Source organism: Melozone crissalis, unplaced genomic scaffold, assembly GCF_028551555.1.
Source record: "Melozone crissalis strain CALT ecotype California unplaced genomic scaffold, PUWL_Pcris_2 ptg000005l_1, whole genome shotgun sequence".
In the NCBI taxonomy this organism is placed as follows: Eukaryota; Metazoa; Chordata; class Aves; order Passeriformes; family Passerellidae; genus Melozone; species Melozone crissalis.
This window is the reverse complement of record NW_026535783.1, coordinates 61,137,015-61,148,264: the sequence shown is the minus strand read 5'-3', so window position 1 is coordinate 61,148,264 and position 11,250 is coordinate 61,137,015.

Below are 11,250 nucleotides of genomic sequence, written 5' to 3'. Positions count from 1 at the left end.
CCCCTTCCAACTCAGCATGTTCTATGATTTGTAGTTCTATGCGACCATCTTGCTTCACATCACATCTTGTGAAGTTTCTCTCCATTGTGAAGTGAAAATTTCTGGTGTGCTTCTAATTCCTTTGGAATTAAGTTTCTGAAAATACATGGAATCGTATTCCCTTGCTCTTTAATTCTCCACTGTTAAAAATGAGTAGGCTGCATGTATGTATAGCATACAGAAAACATTCAAAACCTATAGACTCTGAGGTATTTCTGAGGCTGAGGCCATATGGACAAATTGACAAAATGGACAAATGGACAAAATACATATTTTCCTTTATTCCATGATAGGATTTTGTTAATAACTATCTGCAAAGGCCATATAGGCCAAATCATGGGCAGTAACCTTGCACAGGACTAACGGCCTGGCTTTATAGAGAAAAATGTTGGATGAGTTAAGCTCTGTGATTAATGATTTAGTACAGTGTTTTTCTATGAGGAGTCTGTGAAAGATAGTTAATGAAATCAAGGCTTTGCTTACCTTATGTTTGCCATGCATGTTTTTCTGCAGAAACTTTGAAGATCCAGAAATGGAAAAGGCCAAAAATCACTGCTTTGGGCCATTCTTCCTCTTATTACATCTGAGTTTTTCAAATAAATCTATTTGAACTGGTTCAGGAGGCTGTGTGAGAAAGTTTAATGGGGCTGAGGCAAACAATTCTACCTTTTTCCCACTAGAGAAAACTTCTACTAAATGGTATAAAAATGAAAAGAAGTGATGTAATCAGGAAGCTTTTTCAGCCACACTGATGGTTTGCAGAAGGGTAGGTGCCATATGAACAATGCTGCATGACCTTGAAACCTCCTGGCAAGGGAATCAGTTCTAAATGAAAAATCCTTGCCAAATGCACCCTGTCATGTTTTCCATCACTAGAGCTGGATATTTGTGTATAATTCCTGTGGGATTGGAGGATGGTAATGTATACACACAGAAAAAGTTCAATTTCAAGTAGCTGCTAACATCCAGTAAACAATATGTTCCAAATTCCTTTCAAAGAATATACCAGATGGCCTTGTGACAGTCCATTTTTAACATCATAAAACGGGGAGAATCTAGGCCCTTGTTCTATCGGGTATTGTGACCAAGGCAGGCAAAACACACAGAACTGCTTTTGGTCCTGGAGAGGAACAGAGTGGCAGGGGGCACTCTCAGAAGCACTTGAGATGCACCTGTAAGTTCACTGACTTTTAAAAGAGAAAATAAAATCCCTGCTCAAGGTTTCTGCAAAGCTTGACATGCTTGTGTTTGTGTTTACACACGTTCACAGTGAGCAGAACTTTTGGTCAGCCACATGGCAGCACTGAAATCCCTATCATCAACACTGAAGTTACAGAAGAAAATTCCTCAGTGTTTAACTCACATTTTGTTTCTTGACACAGAGAGGCCATAAACATCAGCCACCAAACACACTGCTGCTCATCCAAACACACTGAATTCCTTCTGGCTTTGAGAGTGCATGGAAGCATGTGGTCAGCCCTTCTTACTCTTAGACAGCCTTTTGCTCACTTGCCATTAATGTCATCAAGCAAAGGAAGTGCTCAGTCTTCATTTAAAGAGAAAAACATGTGATGGGCCATACTTGAGAGCTGAAATATTTATCCAAGAGCTTATGCAGTACTTCTGGATGGTAAATAAACAGACTTCAAAGATACCGAGAGTAACTTAAAAATCATGACTCGACGCAATCATAAAATACCCCATGCTTTCCTCTTGGACTTTAAACTTTTAGACATAAGGGACATTTAGGCATTGTTTAAACCTCAGCATGAGAAACTTCATGTTGTACCCAGGTCACCTAACCTGTGGCTTCATTTTAACCACATCAGGACAGTCTTCCAGGATATCTTTCCAATCAAGGAGTGTCTTTGGAGGCCTGTAGAGGGAGATTCTGTCTGCTTAAATTCTGTAGAAAGGATTAATTTCTTGGGCATACAAGCTGAGTATTTAAGGTAAGGCCTGAATGCCACTCTTGTAAGCCATAAACAAAGATTCTCTATGAGCTTTGATGATGAGAAAATTATAATGTACTGGAATATTCTTGATAAAAACTTGTGAGTTACTAACACTATGAAAGAGGAGATAAGAACAACCATACAGTTTTGTTTGGATTACTTAGGGCCCTTAAATTTCTACAGTCATAAGTAGACTTACCTTATCTTCTCCTTACCTTCTCCTTACCTTCTTATTTTTTCCTTTACTCCTCCTTACCTTCTTCCTCAATCAAAAATGATTAAAAGTTTTGATATATTATGATTGAATACTACTAACTGTCAAACCATAAATAGTACTCAGAAGCAATTGCATATATGGCTACCAGTGTTCTTAAGTTGATTTTCCAATACTTTCTCAAGTGCAAATGGAGAACTTGTTTGCATTATTGCAGAGTGTCTATAGAGCAGCAAGATTGTTACTGACTGCACCTACCAAACTGGATGGACACACTGGATTTTGTGTATTCACATGCCTTAGGATAATCTAGCTATTGCTAGAATCTTATGGAGCGCCTGCTAGGAATTGGCAATGCAGTTTTTTTTTCACTTCTCACAACCTTATTTGACCCTTATGCAGGTAAAACAGGAACTTAGTCTTCTGAATTCTATCCGTTAACTTCACTAGGTGTTTCTCCCCTCTGCATGGAGGCTAAGATGAGCATTTTAAAGATTTTCTTTAAAGATCATCTTTAAAGATTATCATCTTTAAGATGATCTTTAAATAAGATCTCTAAAATTATCTTATTTGTGATTATGAGATGAATGTGTGTGACAGATCTTGTTTAGCTAACAGCAAAGAGTAAAGGTAAGAAAGGAAATTTCCTATCACTTATAACAGAAATGGCCAAGCTTGAGGTTTGTGAAGAGAGATCATTACTTCTTTTTTTTTTTTGTTGTTTCTTTGTTTTGTGGTTAGAAATCTTTTTTCATGTTGAAAATTAGTAATTTGCATTGCATTACTGTTTTCAGTCCCTGACTATCAGGGCAATGCTGGAGGCAAGCACCTTCAGTCTTGCTCTTTGAAAAAAGAAATAATTTCCATTGGGGGGGATACACTTTATTTCATGAAAGCTGTCTGTAATGTTAGCTACTCCATCACTGCTAATATTGTTTACTTGCCTCACAGAATCATTTAGGTTGGAAAAGACATCTGAAATCATCAAGCCCAGCCTTTGACTGAACACAACCTGGCGTGTTCATTGACACAATCATAGACAGCATTAATTGTCATGTCCAATGGCTGCTTGAATGCTTCCAAAGGTGTTGAGTCCACCATCCCCCCATTCCTATACTTGACGACCCTTTCGCTGAAAAAATTAATCCTGAATCTCCCTTGGCACAGCTTGAGGTAATTTCCTCTTGTTTTGCCACTGGTTGCCTGGAGAAGAGGCTGACCCCCACCTGGCTATAACCTCCTTTTAGTCAGTTGTGGAGACTGATAAGGTCTCCTCTGAGCCTCCTCTTCCCCTGGCTAAACACCCCAGCTCCCTCAGCTGCTCCTCACAGGACTTTTCCTTCAGATCCTTCACCAGCCCCCTTGTCCTTCTCCGGACTTGCTCCAGCACCTCAGTGTCTTTCTTGTTCTGTGGGGCTCAAAGCAGTACTTGAGGTGTGCCCTCTACCTGTACAGGGGGACAATCCCTGCCCCAGTTCTGCTACCAGCACCACTGCTGATCCAGGCCAGGATGCCATTGGCCTTCTTGGCCACCTGGGCACAGCCTGGCTCATGTTCAGCTGCTGTTGACCAGTGTCCCCAGGTGCTTTTCCACCAAGTGGCTCTCCAGCCTGTGGCACTGCCTGGGGCTGTTGTGACCCAAGGGCAGGACCCAGCACTGGTCCTTGTTGAACCTCGCACCATCGGCCTCAGCCCATGATCCAGCCTGTCCAGATTCCCTGTAGAGCCTTCCTGCCCTCCAGCAGATCAACACTCACTCACCTTGGTGTCATCTGCAAACTGACTGAGGGTGCACTCAATGCCCTTGTCTAGATCATCACTGAAGATATTAAAAAGGGCTGGTCCCAACACTGAGCCCTAGGGAACACCACTTGTGACCAATTGTATTAATATCCATTTATCTCCTCTGTCTGGGCCCTGCCATCCCATAAGGTTTTAATCCAGCAAAGGGTGTATCTTTCCAAGCCTTGGCTGCCGGATTTCCAGGAGAGTGCCATGGGAAACAGCGTCAAAGGCTTTACTGAAGTCCAGGTAGGCAACATCCATGGCCTTTCCTGCATCCACCAGAAGGGTCACCTGGTCATCAAAAGAGATCAGGTTGGCCAAGCAGGACCTGCCCTTCTAAAACCTGTGCTGAGGCCTGATTCCCTGGTTGTTCTGTATGTGCTGCATCATCGCTTTTTGGATGATCTATTTCATAACCTTCCCTGGCAATGAGGTTGGGAAGAAAAACCCAACATTGTATCCTTCTGTCCCTTTTGGATGGGCATCACAATAGCCAACCTCCAGTCAACTGCGACCTGCCTGGTTAGCCAGGACTCATGATAAAGGATGGAGAGTGACTTGGTAAACTCTTCTGCCAGCTCCCTCAGTATCCTCAGGCAAATCCTGTCCAGTCCATTAGAGCTGTGGGTGTTCATGTGATGCAGGAGGTTACTGATTACTCCTTTATGGGTAATTCATTCTGCTCCCCATCCATGTCAAGCAGCTCAGGGGGCCTGTTGCCTTGAGGATCACCAGTCTTTCTGTTAAAGATTGAGGCATTAAGTATCTTGGTTTTTTCCTCACCCTTCCTGACAGTGTTCCTCTCCATGCCCATAAAGGATGGACATTTTTTCCTTGTACATCTTTTTGTTGTCAATGTATTTATAAAAAAACCTTTTTATTACCTTTCACAGCAGTGGCCAGATGGAATTTTAGCTGAGTTTTTTCTTTCTAATTTCCTCTCTGTATGGCATAATGACATTCTTGTACACTTCCTGAGTCACCTGCCCTTTCTTCCAAAGGTCATAAACTGTGTTTTTAATCCGAGTTCCAGCAAAAGCTCCCTGTTCAAGCAGGCCAATCTTCCTCAACAGTTTGTTTTTCAGCATATAGGTATGGCCTGCTTCCATGTTCTTTTAAGATTTCCTTCTTTAAGTATTTTCATTCTTCCTTTGTTTCTAGGGACTGTTTCCCAGGGGACTCTCCAAGGCAGTGTCCTGAACAGCCCAAGGCCACCCTCTGGAAGGTAGAGGTTTTGTTGGCATCTTTCTTAATTTGGTAAGAATCAAAACCTGTCTTTTTGTGGTCACTATACCTAAGACAGCATCTGACCAGCATGAACAGCTAAAGTCTATTACATTTTACCCTGCATGTCACACCATATCCTTTGACTTTGTTCGTGACTTCAAACACAGAAGTAAAAAGCAGGATCTAACAAGGGTGAAATTCCACTAACCTGGAGAAGAACATCTTTTGAGCTTTATGAATAAAAGTTGAGTACCTATTCTAATTGGTGGCAAGCATTGCCTTGCCCTAACAAACCTGTGAACTGAAAAAAAAAAAAAATTCCGCATTTTAAAATACGGCATCAATCTTTATGACATATGAGCAGAAAGGTTCATCACACTGGTAGTTTTATTAGCTGTGCAAGCAGTTTAGCTTCCCTTGATAATAAGATTGCCCTAACATGGTTCAAATACTACTTTTAGATATAGCTATAAATTTGTGAAGCCATTTTAATATGTTTGATAATACTTTGCATTTTATCAGGAACTGTTATCTAAGCCAGAAGACTTAAAAATATTAATTAAGCTTTACAAAATACTTGTGAAGCAAGTATAATAAATATAGTGATGTTAAGTTTAGATGAAAGATTATCTGAAATGCTAAGCAATGTGCCAGTACAATAACCCAGTGCTTGATTTAGGAATACAGCTCTCCAGCAAATGCTCTAAGCCTTTGGGCTGCACTGGATGACAGTTCACTGTAAATGAACTTGCAGCAGTCCTAACATATATGGAAAAGATGCCTTAATGTTCTCTGTCAGCAAATTGCGAGGCAAGAAGTCAGCCACACTGGAACGAACCATAAAATTTGATGCTGGAGCAGTTGGCTTCAGTAATGCAAACTAATGATACTTGATGTGGCATTATATGAGAGGGTTCTCCAGCACAGACAGAAATGACATGATTGTTTTGAGAGTAGGAGAATCCCATCTTGGGAAAGTCAGTTGAGTATTCAGGCTTGACTTCGAAGCCTTTGATGACAGAATCATGTCTGGTCTAATCTCTGAGTGACAGGTTCATAAACGCACACACTACTGTCGATACGCTTATGGTCACATTATGCTCTGCTGATTTACTTTGCCCTGTTAATTTAATTTCTTTAGAAATTTCAATCCAAAAATGAAAGAGAAAAATGCATAGTATGTTGTAAGGACCAAAAAGAGATTTTGCTTGCAAACTCTCTTTTTATCAAGCAAGGCACCAGAAAACTACAGCAGCTCATGTAACTTAAAGAGGCCATGCAACATGGCAGAATCTACTCTTGTAGATGAAAATCTGTTCATGTCAATGGGAGGTAAATGCAGATTAGCAAAGATGCAATGCCACTGAGAACTGCAGGCCCCTGTCTTCAGTCCATTTGCTGGTCATATCTCTGGAAATCGTTTGCTACCAACTATGACTCCCTCTCCTGCTCTATGTGATGTTGTGAATAGTAAGCAGAATAATAAGTGGCTTCACTTCTTGCTGGGGAATTTTTCCAGAGAAGGATGATGCAAGTCTTCAGAAATTGCAAACTGAGGGTGAAAACAAGGGCTGCTATGATGCTGTACTGATGCTCCTACTGATAGCTGCCACAGCAGCACTGGAACTCTGGGCAGCTGCGCAGGAATCGGGGTAGCCTATGAGCCGTGTTAATGCAGAGCAATGCTTTGACTGACCTCTCTGGCTGCAGGCCACTGATGTTCTGTGCATCTAGCTGGCTAAAATCCTCTCTTCGTAGCTATTTCCAACAGATGGTAATGTTCATTACTAAGACCATAATAATAAATGTTAGGAATCTTTATTTATGCCACTTCCAAATCTAATAAATTTGTAGTGGTAGTTTCATTTCAGGTCCCAATGGAAAATCATCTCTCTTTAATATCTCTGAGTTTATTCCCTGGTACATGTTTTTCTTTTACAGAAGAGAGTGTAAAATTTTTAATCTTGCTTTCATAGGCAAGTCAGTCTTGCCAATTTCACAGACATAGAACTACCTTCCTACTGAGGAGTAAAACCAAAATTGTGTAGCTCTTCTATCTCTAGAACTGAATTTTCTCATTTTCAAATGTCCTCTCTTGTGTCAAAATGTTAACTACATTATTTCAGGGATATGTCATGGTGTTTCAAAGGGCTCTGGGGTGTCAGGCTGATTTACCTCGAGCAATGCCACTCTCTTGTTTGGTGGTCTATGGTGTGTGACCTTCCAGCTTAGTAAGTCTGAACATCCCTTGCTCTTCTTTGACTCAGACCCTACATACTCTTTCCCCCACATTAACAAAAAAAGGGTTCCTATTGATTAGGCATAAAGGGGCACTCCAAGAACGAAAGCTTATTTGTGCTTTTTGAGAGAAAAGACAGTAAGCAGGAATCCACTTGATGTTCTATGCTATTCTTCTCTCTCTCTTTCTCTCTCCAGCATGAAAAGAACCTAAAGTCTCCATATAGAGGCACTGATCTCCCCTACAACCTTGGTGGGAAGTGAAAATACATCTCACAGCTGATAATGGGTTTGGAAGCTGTTTTCTGTTACAGGAAAATGCACTGCTTCTCCTCAGCCCTTCATCCAGTTTGGGTACATCTGTTAACTTACCAAGGGAGTTGCATTCCTCTTTGACTTGAACGTCTGGAAAACCTTCACCTTGGTCTACTACTGCATGACTCTGAGGTTGCAGCCTGTACTTTTTTTACATGCCGCTGTGGCCATAAAATCTTATCAAATATTTGATCTTGGCTGTCTATTGTAACTGTCCCCAAAAGAACAGTCTACTAAATATATTCGATTATAAATCTAAATTATGATTATGACACTATAAAATTGCTTTCAGCTAACTAGGTCAGATCAGCAGATAAGTTGTGATGGTTTTTACATGTATTTTATGTTGGACAACTGTATACTTTGGATTCTTGTTGCAATGAGTCCAGACACAGCCAAAAAAGAAATGCATTTGGATTAGATAATATCTGTGTGAACCCTTTGTGCTGTTTTATCCACCTCTTTAGGTGATTACATGCATGGTGTGGTCCTAATGATGTGTAAGTTACTCTGTTCTTCAAGGCAGACTGTCCTTATATGCACTCTGTGTATCTTGATGATTTGTGGATCCATCTTGCTAGCAAATATTTGGTCCCGTTCTTTGTGCTCTTGGGAAGTCATATAGATAACAAACAGCTTGCTTTGCTTGGTGCTCTCAAGCTCTCGAACTTGTTGTCTCAGGCAAGTTACATTTAATTTCCAATCTGTGTGGAGCTATGAGAGCTGAGCACAGGACATCAGACACTTTTGTTCCATCCTTAGGCTGTCTTTGGTCCCTAGGTAAATGCTGGCAGTGTAATTAGACTCACACATATTCTGTGCAGGGTGTCTGGAATCTTCCTGGGAACCTAAGGAATGGGGGACTGTCATGGTTTGAGCCTGGCACAATGCCAGTGCCCCCATGAGAATACCCTCTCCATGGTGTCTGCTGTGAGATGTGACCAGGAATAAGCAAAGCAGGCTCCTGCTTAGAAATAAAGAAAACTTTATTAACTGAACTACAAGAAAAGAGGGGAAAGAAAAACAACACAAGGAAAATGAAAACCTTACAAAAGCATTTTCCTCCTCCCCCTCCACCTAATTTCCCAATGCAATACATTCCCCCAAATCACCAACTCTAACTCTCAGTCCGGCACCACCCTTTAGAATACTCAATCTTCAGTCCATGAAGAGGAGAGGAGTCCTTCTTGCACCATAGGCTTCCGCTGGAAACACATTGTAACCTCGTGTGCTTCCATGTCACTCAGCACCGCCTGGAAAGTTGCGATCATGACATCTTCCTTCCATGCCCAGTGCTCTCACCACTGCGCATGGACCAGAGCTGCTTTTAGGGCTGTCTTTCAAGGATGCCTTGTCTCACTCCAAAAGGCACAGTCTCTCCTTCGGGACATCTGTCCCCCCCAATTTTTCACCCCCTGGGGCCGAGGGGTACCCACACTGAACCCTCCTGGTTCTGAGGCACTGCCTCCCCCTAAATGCAGTCTGTGTGTCACAGAAAAAAAATGGTTTAGTCTATGGCCACACAAGAAAAGTCCAGCCAAAAGGCCACTCCGTCATCTCTCCCCCACTCAAGAGTCTTCTGCACTTCCCTTGTGGCCCATTCCCTCTTATCTCATCTCTTATCTCTCTTCTCATTCAGCTCCAGGAGGATCAGCATTTGCAAGGTTTCTATCATGCAAGAAAAGGGTTAAATATCTCAGTCTCTGCTGTCTGGAGCTCTGGAACTCCCACGCTGCCCTGCCAGGCACCTTCTTGCCGCACTCCTTCTCCTCCTGGGCTGGCCGCTATCAAATTCAGATGCCGGCTCTCCCTCTCTCTCTGCCCTGGTGGGGGGTGGCTGCCTGATGTCTCTTGGTGCTCCTCCACCCTTCCATCCTCAAGGGCCTCCTCACCTCCCATCTCTGTCCAGGCCCAGGCCTACCACATGGCTGCCCTTCCCCTGCCCAGCAGCAGCAGCTGGACGGGGGAGGGAGATCCGACCTCTTTCCCTCGAAGTCCCAAGAGATCCTCCCAGGGCCGCAGCTCTGGTTTTTAACCCCTGTGTGTTCTCGGAGGCGTGTCCGAACCCCACTGGCCGCACCAGATGCCAATATCAAAATCTGAGCACCCATTGGTTTGACCACAGCATCCCAGAATTCCCATTTCCTGGTCAAGCCAGCACAGGGACCTTAATGGACTTAGAAGATCCTTTTAACCATTGATCGGCACTGTATGACTGCATTAAATGTTGCATGGCATATGAGAAAACATAATAACTTTCTCTGAGCTCTGACTATCTCAAGTAATGAATCATAGAGCAGTTGTAACTGAAAGGATATTGTAATTTGGAATAATTTGCTCAATAGTAACAAATTTATATAGTGAATTATGAAAAAAGCAAGACACTTTCTGCCCCAAACTCCTTTGTTCAGGAAGGTTCTTTATAGCAGCTTGTAAATTTGACAACTTTTTCCCATGGGGTAATTACCAAAATTGCATCAATAGCAAAGAGAGACACAAAAATGGCATGCAGACACAGATAGATGCAAGTCTTTGCAGATGAAAAGTAACTGAGATAGACAGAACCTTGAAATAAAGACGAGAAATAGTTTTCACAAGGAAAATACATTTTAGTAGTGTAAACTTGCTTTAGAGAAGACTGAGATAGGAAACACAAAGGCAGAAATATGAAATCCTGCTGTGTAGCTGTCCAAGTTTGCAGACTTCCAAAATGTAGTTACAAAGACTACAGTGGTTTTAATGGATTGCAATAGCAGAGAATGTTAGAAATAAGAAAACCTATAAAATTAGAGAGTAGGGAGGTTTCAGAGGGTTATTTCTCTCATACAAGGCAAGGTAGTGGATTTAAGTATAAAACAAGGGATGTGAAATTTGTTTCAACTGATAATTGTTTCACTTTTGTGCTGTGGTTTTCTAACTGAAGTAAAACCCAAGCCTAACACTTCCAGGTAGGATCATGTCCTGGTTCTGTCCTGGGTTAGTTTGCAGTAACCAGGAGGGGGCATGGCCAGGATCCAGACCTTATTCCATAGCACCTTCTCTCTTTTTCTGGGAATGGTGGAGGGAGTCCCTTCCAAGTAAGGATATGGAGGGCCAGCTATTTTTGGCTCCCTCAGGGTATAGTGATGAGCATTTCCATGAGAACCAATTGCCTCTCATGTTCTTTTTTTATTGTTACTGTTACTGTTCATTTTCTTATCCCACTGCTGTTTCTAGTGTATTGTTCTTATCTCAACCTGTGATCTTTACCTTTGGTGCCTCCAATTCTCCTGTCCCTGCCTCAAGGAAGGGAGGGAGGAGTAAGCAGTGCTGCATGGTTTGGAGTGGTTTCAGTGAGAACACTAAATTGGAGAGTGTAATTCCTAAACTATGACAAAATATTAATAAAAATGGGTACAAGAGTGCTAGTTTTTAGAACTTAACCAGTCTTATTATTGAGCAAAGAGTGAGACTAAAATAGTAGAGAAGGAAAACTAC